The 10,749-nt window shown below is 40.8% G+C and overlaps 1 non-coding gene across 1 annotated transcript; it reads left to right on the forward strand.

Moving 5' to 3' along the window:
* Positions 1–842: 842 nt before the first annotated feature.
* Positions 843–914, forward strand: trnaq-uug (transfer RNA glutamine (anticodon UUG)). The gene has a single exon. It is a non-coding gene; the product is annotated as a tRNA-Gln (tRNA).
* Positions 915–10,749: the final 9,835 nt, after the last annotated feature.

Consider the following 10,749-nt stretch of genomic DNA (forward strand, 5'->3'; position numbering starts at 1 on the left):
GTCACAACAAGTAGAACTTACTGAAAAAAACAAGTCAATGCTCCTGTTGAACTCCACTGAATCCAGATATTCCTATCAAAGTGGCTGCTGTACTCCAGATCTTCTTCCGATGTCTTCTTGGCCGTCTCTGGTGAGTTGTGCTGGCTAAGGTATGTGACCAGTATAAGTACTGTATGCCATAGCCCCACCTTCTTTTCAGGGTTTCAACGACTGTGGTAATGGCCATTCTGCAAATGGGCCTTCAATGTGTAGTCAATTTACATACAAGCCGTCAACAAAGTTATCGATGCAGACCAACAAGAGACATCAAATACATAGCCAGTGATCAGCCAAACAAGTTGAATCATTGTGAAACTTCAAAATCATTTTTGCAACTGTCTTTGGTACCCATTGAAGGATTACATTGTCATTGACATTGTAAAGATGCAAGGCCTCATGGGAGTCAGACTCTGGATCCAGTTTATTTGCTGCTAAAAGAACACTGTTCCCAAAAAAGGTTATGCACAGCTATGAAATGATCCAGGCTCCATTTGGCTCTGTCTCACTCAGAGCCTGGATAGCTCAGTCGGTAGAGCATCAGACTTTTAATCTGAGGGTCCAGGGTTCAAGTCCCTGTTCAGGTGGTTGTATTACTATGTAATTATTGTAAGACATTAAACACAATACTAGACCATACAATTTTAATGACTCATGCCGGCATGTAGACAGAATTTGGACTTGCCTAATGCGAAAAGAACTTCCTGTGGTTCCCCTACATCAAAAACACTGCATGTGATATATCATATCAGATTGATCACCAACCCTCATCAAATTCAACCCTACATGGCGGTATTGCATTGTATGGTTCCATGGTGTAATGGTTAGCACTCTGGGCTTTGAATCCAGTGATTCGAGTTCAAATCTCGGTGGAACCTAGAACTGTCTTGAGTTGACTGTAAACTGCAAACCAATGTGTGCCATGGTCCCACCCTCTTTTTTCAACGAGTGTCAATTTACATGCAAGCCATCAACAACAGTGTTTATGGAGCCAAGAGCCATACAATATCATGGACATTGATCAAAGTAAAAGTTCAGTTTAGTTTATTACTGAAAAAGAAACAATTCTTGTATTTCGATTTTAAAGCCAGCATCACTGCCCAAGAGTCAGTGTCTAGAGACAGAGTGATATTACTGAGAAAACAAGCTGATATATTCTATTGTGCAATGCTAAATAGTGAAGCCAGAACAACACCCCAACTATGAAGCACTTTCTATAAAATGCAGACAGATCATGGCTGTGGTTGAGCTCTACTTTTGACTTACATTTGGCACAGGAGTCCTGATATCGGCCGTACAGTTCCTATTCGTGAACAAGTTGCTGACAAGAAAACCCCAAAGAGGAGCACTTATGAGCATGAAGAAGCACAAGTGGTTCCATTTGAAGTAATCTTGGAGCAAGGACTTTTTCTTTTGCATTACCAATGGAGGCTTTTGTCATATGGAACTGCCCCCCAACAAAAAGCACTTACTGAATTTCATTGCCAAGTCAATGCTCATGTTAGGGAAATAAGAATGACTCTCTGAAACTGGTGTTTAAACAAACTTTTCCAGAACGTAATTTCAAAGTGCATGCAGACAAAGACATCAACACTACCCCAACAAGTAGCACTTACTGCATTCAAAAGTCAAGTCAGTGCTTGTGCCAGGGTAATGTGAATGACCAGGTAGAGTGAAAACTTCATGGTATTTTTCAAAACTTGAGATACTTGCAGTTATTGAGGCCAAAGTCACAACCAAGACAACCCCAAAGAGAAGCACTTATGATTGCAGAAGCCAACAGTGGCTCAAGTTGAGGTCGTCTTAATGTGTTTGCTTCACAATGTCTTAAATGGTGGTCACAACAAGTAGAACTTACTGAAAAAAACAAGTCAATGCTCCTGTTGAACTCCACTGAATCCAGATATTCCTATCAAAGTGGCTGCTGTACTCCAGATCTTCTTCCGATGTCTTCTTGGCCGTCTCTGGTGAGTTGTGCTGGCTAAGGTATGTGACCAGTATAAGTACTGTATGCCATAGCCCCACCTTCTTTTCAGGGTTTCAACGACTGTGGTAATGGCCATTCTGCAAATGGGCCTTCAATGTGTAGTCAATTTACATACAAGCCGTCAACAACAGTGTTTATGCAGCCAAGAGCCATACAATATCATGGACATTGATCAAAGTAAAAGTTCAGTTTAGTTTATTACTGAAAAAGAAACAATTCTTGTATTTCGATTTTAAAGCCAGCATCACTGCCCAAGAGTCAGTGTCTAGAGACAGAGTGATATTACTGAGAAAACAAGCTGATATATTCTATTGTGCAATGCTAAATAGTGAAGCCAGAACAACACCCCAACTATGAAGCACTTTCTATAAAATGCAGACAGATCATGGCTGTGGTTGAGCTCTACTTTTGACTTACATTTGGCACAGGAGTCCTGATATTGGCCGTACAGTTCCTATTCGTGAACAAGTTGCTGACAAGAAAACCCCAAAGAGGAGCACTTATGAGCATGAAGAAGCACAAGTGGTTCCATTTGAAGTAATCTTGGAGCAAGGACTTTTTCTTTTGCATTACCAATGGAGGCTTTTGTCATATGGAACTGCCCCCCAACAAAAAGCACTTACTGAATTTCATTGACAAGTCAATGCTCATGTTAGGGAAATAAGAATGACTCTCTGAAACTGGTGTTTAAACAAACTTTTCCAGAACGTAATTTCAAAGTGCATGCAGACAAAGACATCAACACTACCCCAACAAGTAGCACTTACTGCATTCAAAAGTCAAGTCAGTGCTTGTGCCAGGGTAATGTGAATGACCAGGTAGAGTGAAAACTTCATGGTATTTTTCAAAACTTGAGATACTTGCAGTTATTGAGGCCAAAGTCACAACCAAGACAACCCCAAAGAGAAGCACTTATGATTGCAGAAGCCAACAGTGGCTCAAGTTGAGGTCGTCTTAATGTGTTTGCTTCACAATGTCTTAAATGGTGGTCACAACAAGTAGAACTTACTGAAAAAAACAAGTCAATGCTCCTGTTGAACTCCACTGAATCCAGATATTCCTATCAAAGTGGCTGCTGTACTCCAGATCTTCTTCCGATGTCTTCTTGGCCGTCTCTGGTGAGTTGTGCTGGCTAAGGTATGTGACCAGTATAAGTACCGTATGCCATAGCCCCACCTTCTTTTCAGGGTTTCAACGACTGTGGTAATGGCCATTCTGCAAATGGGCCTTCAATGTGTAGTCAATTTACATACAAGCCGTCAACAACAGTGTTTATGCAGCCAAGAGCCATACAATATCATGGACATTGATCAAAGTAAAAGTTCAGTTTAGTTTATTACTGAAAAAGAAACAATTCTTGTATTTCGATTTTAAAGCCAGCATCACTGCCCAAGAGTCAGTGTCTAGAGACAGAGTGATATTACTGAGAAAACAAGCTGATATATTCTATTGTGCAATGCTAAATAGTGAAGCCAGAACAACACCCCAACTATGAAGCACTTTCTATAAAATGCAGACAGATCATGGCTGTGGTTGAGCTCTACTTTTGACTTACATTTGGCACAGGAGTCCTGATATTGGCCGTACAGTTCCTATTCGTGAACAAGTTGCTGACAAGAAAACCCCAAAGAGGAGCACTTATGAGCATGAAGAAGCACAAGTGGTTCCATTTGAAGTAATCTTGGAGCAAGGACTTTTTCTTTTGCATTACCAATGGAGGCTTTTGTCATATGGAACTGCCCCCCAACAAAAAGCACTTACTGAATTTCATTGACAAGTCAATGCTCATGTTAGGGAAATAAGAATGACTCTCTGAAACTGGTGTTTAAACAAACTTTTCCAGAACGTAATTTCAAAGTGCATGCAGACAAAGACATCAACACTACCCCAACAAGTAGCACTTACTGCATTCAAAAGTCAAGTCAGTGCTTGTGCCAGGGTAATGTGAATGACCAGGTAGAGTGAAAACTTCATGGTATTTTTCAAAACTTGAGATACTTGCAGTTATTGAGGCCAAAGTCACAACCAAGACAACCCCAAAGAGAAGCACTTATGATTGCAGAAGCCAACAGTGGCTCAAGTTGAGGTCGTCTTAATGTGTTTGCTTCACAATGTCTTAAATGGTGGTCACAACAAGTAGAACTTACTGAAAAAACAAGTCAATGCTCCTGTTGAACTCCACTGAATCCAGATATTCCTATCAAAGTGGCTGCTGTACTCCAGATCTTCTTCCGATGTCTTCTTGGCCGTCTCTGGTGAGTTGTGCTGGCTAAGGTATGTGACCAGTATAAGTACTGTATGCCATAGCCCCACCTTCTTTTCAGGGTTTCAACGACTGTGGTAATGGCCATTCTGCAAATGGGCCTTCAATGTGTAGTCAATTTACATACAAGCCGTCAACAAAGTTATCGATGCAGACCAACAAGAGACATAAAATACATAGCCAGTGATCAGCCAAACAAGTTGAATCATTGTGAAACTTCAAAATCATTTTTGCAACTGTCTTTGGTACCCATTGAAGGATTACATTGTCATTGACATTGTAAAGATGCAAGGCCTCATGGGAGTCAGACTCTGGATCCAGTTTATTTGCTGCTAAAAGAACACTGTTCCCAAAAAAGGTTATGCACAGCTATGAAATGATCCAGGCTCCATTTGGCTCTGTCTCACTCAGAGCCTGGATAGCTCAGTCGGTAGAGCATCAGACTTTTAATCTGAGGGTCCAGGGTTCAAGTCCCTGTTCAGGTGGTTGTATTACTATGTAATTATTGTAAGACATTAAACACAATACTAGACCATACAATTTTAATGACTCATGCCGGCATGTAGACAGAATTTGGACTTGCCTAATGCGAAAAGAACTTCCTGTGGTTCCCCTACATCAAAAACACTGCATGTGATATATCATATCAGATTGATCACCAACCCTCATCAAATTCAACCCTACATGGCGGTATTGCATTGTATGGTTGCATGGTGTAATGGTTAGCACTCTGGGCTTTGAATCCAGTGATTCGAGTTCAAATCTCGGTGGAACCTAGAACTGTCTTGAGTTGACTGTAAACTGCAAACCAATGTGTGCCATGGTCCCACCCTCTTTTTTCAACGAGTGTCAATTTACATGCAAGCCATCAACAACAGTGTTTATGGAGCCAAGAGCCATACAATATCATGGACATTGATCAAAGTAAAAGTTCAGTTTAGTTTATTACTGAAAAAGAAACAATTCTTGTATTTCGATTTTAAAGCCAGCATCACTGCCCAAGAGTCAGTGTCTAGAGACAGAGTGATATTACTGAGAAAACAAGCTGATATATTCTATTGTGCAATGCTAAATAGTGAAGCCAGAACAACACCCCAACTATGAAGCACTTTCTATAAAATGCAGACAGATCATGGCTGTGGTTGAGCTCTACTTTTGACTTACATTTGGCACAGGAGTCCTGATATCGGCCGTACAGTTCCTATTCGTGAACAAGTTGCTGACAAGAAAACCCCAAAGAGGAGCACTTATGAGCATGAAGAAGCACAAGTGGTTCCATTTGAAGTAATCTTGGAGCAAGGACTTTTTCTTTTGCATTACCAATGGAGGCTTTTGTCATATGGAACTGCCCCCCAACAAAAAGCACTTACTGAATTTCATTGCCAAGTCAATGCTCATGTTAGGGAAATAAGAATGACTCTCTGAAACTGGTGTTTAAACAAACTTTTCCAGAACGTAATTTCAAAGTGCATGCAGACAAAGACATCAACACTACCCCAACAAGTAGCACTTACTGCATTCAAAAGTCAAGTCAGTGCTTGTGCCAGGGTAATGTGAATGACCAGGTAGAGTGAAAACTTCATGGTATTTTTCAAAACTTGAGATACTTGCAGTTATTGAGGCCAAAGTCACAACCAAGACAACCCCAAAGAGAAGCACTTATGATTGCAGAAGCCAACAGTGGCTCAAGTTGAGGTCGTCTTAATGTGTTTGCTTCACAATGTCTTAAATGGTGGTCACAACAAGTAGAACTTACTGAAAAAAACAAGTCAATGCTCCTGTTGAACTCCACTGAATCCAGATATTCCTATCAAAGTGGCTGCTGTACTCCAGATCTTCTTCCGATGTCTTCTTGGCCGTCTCTGGTGAGTTGTGCTGGCTAAGGTATGTGACCAGTATAAGTACTGTATGCCATAGCCCCACCTTCTTTTCAGGGTTTCAACGACTGTGGTAATGGCCATTCTGCAAATGGGCCTTCAATGTGTAGTCAATTTACATACAAGCCGTCAACAACAGTGTTTATGCAGCCAAGAGCCATACAATATCATGGACATTGATCAAAGTAAAAGTTCAGTTTAGTTTATTACTGAAAAAGAAACAATTCTTGTATTTCGATTTTAAAGCCAGCATCACTGCCCAAGAGTCAGTGTCTAGAGACAGAGTGATATTACTGAGAAAACAAGCTGATATATTCTATTGTGCAATGCTAAATAGTGAAGCCAGAACAACACCCCAACTATGAAGCACTTTCTATAAAATGCAGACAGATCATGGCTGTGGTTGAGCTCTACTTTTGACTTACATTTGGCACAGGAGTCCTGATATTGGCCGTACAGTTCCTATTCGTGAACAAGTTGCTGACAAGAAAACCCCAAAGAGGAGCACTTATGAGCATGAAGAAGCACAAGTGGTTCCATTTGAAGTAATCTTGGAGCAAGGACTTTTTCTTTTGCATTACCAGTGGAGGCTTTTGTCATATGGAACTGCCCCCCAACAAAAAGCACTTACTGAATTTCATTGACAAGTCAATGCTCATGTTAGGGAAATAAGAATGACTCTCTGAAACTGGTGTTTAAACAAACTTTTCCAGAACGTAATTTCAAAGTGCATGCAGACAAAGACATCAACACTACCCCAACAAGTAGCACTTACTGCATTCAAAAGTCAAGTCAGTGCTTGTGCCAGGGTAATGTGAATGACCAGGTAGAGTGAAAACTTCATGGTATTTTTCAAAACTTGAGATACTTGCAGTTATTGAGGCCAAAGTCACAACCAAGACAACCCCAAAGAGAAGCACTTATGATTGCAGAAGCCAACAGTGGCTCAAGTTGAGGTCGTCTTAATGTGTTTGCTTCACAATGTCTTAAATGGTGGTCACAACAAGTAGAACTTACTGAAAAAAACAAGTCAATGCTCCTGTTGAACTCCACTGAATCCAGATATTCCTATCAAAGTGGCTGCTGTACTCCAGATCTTCTTCCGATGTCTTCTTGGCCGTCTCTGGTGAGTTGTGCTGGCTAAGGTATGTGACCAGTATAAGTACCGTATGCCATAGCCCCACCTTCTTTTCAGGGTTTCAACGACTGTGGTAATGGCCATTCTGCAAATGGGCCTTCAATGTGTAGTCAATTTACATACAAGCCGTCAACAAAGTTATCGATGCAGACCAACAAGAGACATAAAATACATAGCCAGTGATCAGCCAAACAAGTTGAATCATTGTGAAACTTCAAAATCATTTTTGCAACTGTCTTTGGTACCCATTGAAGGATTACATTGTCATTGACATTGTAAAGATGCAAGGCCTCATGGGAGTCAGACTCTGGATCCAGTTTATTTGCTGCTAAAAGAACACTGTTCCCAAAAAAGGTTATGCACAGCTATGAAATGATCCAGGCTCCATTTGGCTCTGTCTCACTCAGAGCCTGGATAGCTCAGTCGGTAGAGCATCAGACTTTTAATCTGAGGGTCCAGGGTTCAAGTCCCTGTTCAGGTGGTTGTATTACTATGTAATTATTGTAAGACATTAAACACAATACTAGACCATACAATTTTAATGACTCATGCCGGCATGTAGACAGAATTTGGACTTGCCTAATGCGAAAAGAACTTCCTGTGGTTCCCCTACATCAAAAACACTGCATGTGATATATCATATCAGATTGATCACCAACCCTCATCAAATTCAACCCTACATGGCGGTATTGCATTGTATGGTTCCATGGTGTAATGGTTAGCACTCCGGGCTTTGAATCCAGTGATTCGAGTTCAAATCTCGGTGGAACCTAGAACTGTCTTGAGTTGACTGTAAACTGCAAACCAATGTGTGCCATGGTCCCACCCTCTTTTTTCAACGAGTGTCAATTTACATGCAAGCCATCAACAACAGTGTTTATGGAGCCAAGAGCCATACAATATCATGGACATTGATCAAAGTAAAAGTTCAGTTTAGTTTATTACTGAAAAAGAAACAATTCTTGTATTTCGATTTTAAAGCCAGCATCACTGCCCAAGAGTCAGTGTCTAGAGACAGAGTGATATTACTGAGAAAACAAGCTGATATATTCTATTGTGCAATGCTAAATAGTGAAGCCAGAACAACACCCCAACTATGAAGCACTTTCTATAAAATGCAGACAGATCATGGCTGTGGTTGAGCTCTACTTTTGACTTACATTTGGCACAGGAGTCCTGATATTGGCCGTACAGTTCCTATTCGTGAACAAGTTGCTGACAAGAAAACCCCAAAGAGGAGCACTTATGAGCATGAAGAAGCACAAGTGGTTCCATTTGAAGTAATCTTGGAGCAAGGACTTTTTCTTTTGCATTACCAATGGAGGCTTTTGTCATATGGAACTGCCCCCCAACAAAAAGCACTTACTGAATTTCATTGACAAGTCAATGCTCATGTTAGGGAAATAAGAATGACTCTCTGAAACTGGTGTTTAAACAAACTTTTCCAGAACGTAATTTCAAAGTGCATGCAGACAAAGACATCAACACTACCCCAACAAGTAGCACTTACTGCATTCAAAAGTCAAGTCAGTGCTTGTGCCAGGGTAATGTGAATGACCAGGTAGAGTGAAAACTTCATGGTATTTTTCAAAACTTGAGATACTTGCAGTTATTGAGGCCAAAGTCACAACCAAGACAACCCCAAAGAGAAGCACTTATGATTGCAGAAGCCAACAGTGGCTCAAGTTGAGGTCGTCTTAATGTGTTTGCTTCACAATGTCTTAAATGGTGGTCACAACAAGTAGAACTTACTGAAAAAAACAAGTCAATGCTCCTGTTGAACTCCACTGAATCCAGATATTCCTATCAAAGTGGCTGCTGTACTCCAGATCTTCTTCCGATGTCTTCTTGGCCGTCTCTGGTGAGTTGTGCTGGCTAAGGTATGTGACCAGTATAAGTACCGTATGCCATAGCCCCACCTTCTTTTCAGGGTTTCAACGACTGTGGTAATGGCCATTCTGCAAATGGGCCTTCAATGTGTAGTCAATTTACATACAAGCCGTCAACAAAGTTATCGATGCAGACCAACAAGAGACATCAAATACATAGCCAGTGATCAGCCAAACAAGTTGAATCATTGTGAAACTTCAAAATCATTTTTGCAACTGTCTTTGGTACCCATTGAAGGATTACATTGTCATTGACATTGTAAAGATGCAAGGCCTCATGGGAGTCAGACTCTGGATCCAGTTTATTTGCTGCTAAAAGAACACTGTTCCCAAAAAAGGTTATGCACAGCTATGAAATGATCCAGGCTCCATTTGGCTCTGTCTCACTCAGAGCCTGGATAGCTCAGTCGGTAGAGCATCAGACTTTTAATCTGAGGGTCCAGGGTTCAAGTCCCTGTTCAGGTGGTTGTATTACTATGTAATTATTGTAAGACATTAAACACAATACTAGACCATACAATTTTAATGACTCATGCCGGCATGTAGACAGAATTTGGACTTGCCTAATGCGAAAAGAACTTCCTGTGGTTCCCCTACATCAAAAACACTGCATGTGATATATCATATCAGATTGATCACCAACCCTCATCAAATTCAACCCTACATGGCGGTATTGCATTGTATGGTTGCATGGTGTAATGGTTAGCACTCTGGGCTTTGAATCCAGTGATTCGAGTTCAAATCTCGGTGGAACCTAGAACTGTCTTGAGTTGACTGTAAACTGCAAACCAATGTGTGCCATGGTCCCACCCTCTTTTTTCAACGAGTGTCAATTTACATGCAAGCCATCAACAACAGTGTTTATGGAGCCAAGAGCCATACAATATCATGGACATTGATCAAAGTAAAAGTTCAGTTTAGTTTATTACTGAAAAAGAAACAATTCTTGTATTTCGATTTTAAAGCCAGCATCACTGCCCAAGAGTCAGTGTCTAGAGACAGAGTGATATTACTGAGAAAACAAGCTGATATATTCTATTGTGCAATGCTAAATAGTGAAGCCAGAACAACACCCCAACTATGAAGCACTTTCTATAAAATGCAGACAGATCATGGCTGTGGTTGAGCTCTACTTTTGACTTACATTTGGCACAGGAGTCCTGATATCGGCCGTACAGTTCCTATTCGTGAACAAGTTGCTGACAAGAAAACCCCAAAGAGGAGCACTTATGAGCATGAAGAAGCACAAGTGGTTCCATTTGAAGTAATCTTGGAGCAAGGACTTTTTCTTTTGCATTACCAATGGAGGCTTTTGTCATATGGAACTGCCCCCCAACAAAAAGCACTTACTGAATTTCATTGCCAAGTCAATGCTCATGTTAGGGAAATAAGAATGACTCTCTGAAACTGGTGTTTAAACAAACTTTTCCAGAACGTAATTTCAAAGTGCATGCAGACAAAGACATCAACACTACCCCAACAAGTAGCACTTACTGCATTCAAAAGTCAAGTCAGTGCTTGTGCCAGGGTAATGTGAATGACCAGGTAGAGTGAAAACT

Source organism: Eucyclogobius newberryi, unplaced genomic scaffold, assembly GCF_026437365.1.
Source record: "Eucyclogobius newberryi isolate DKJ021-1_F unplaced genomic scaffold, fEucNew1.0.hap1 SCAF_387, whole genome shotgun sequence".
NCBI lineage: Eukaryota > Metazoa > Chordata > Actinopteri > Gobiiformes > Gobiidae > Eucyclogobius > Eucyclogobius newberryi.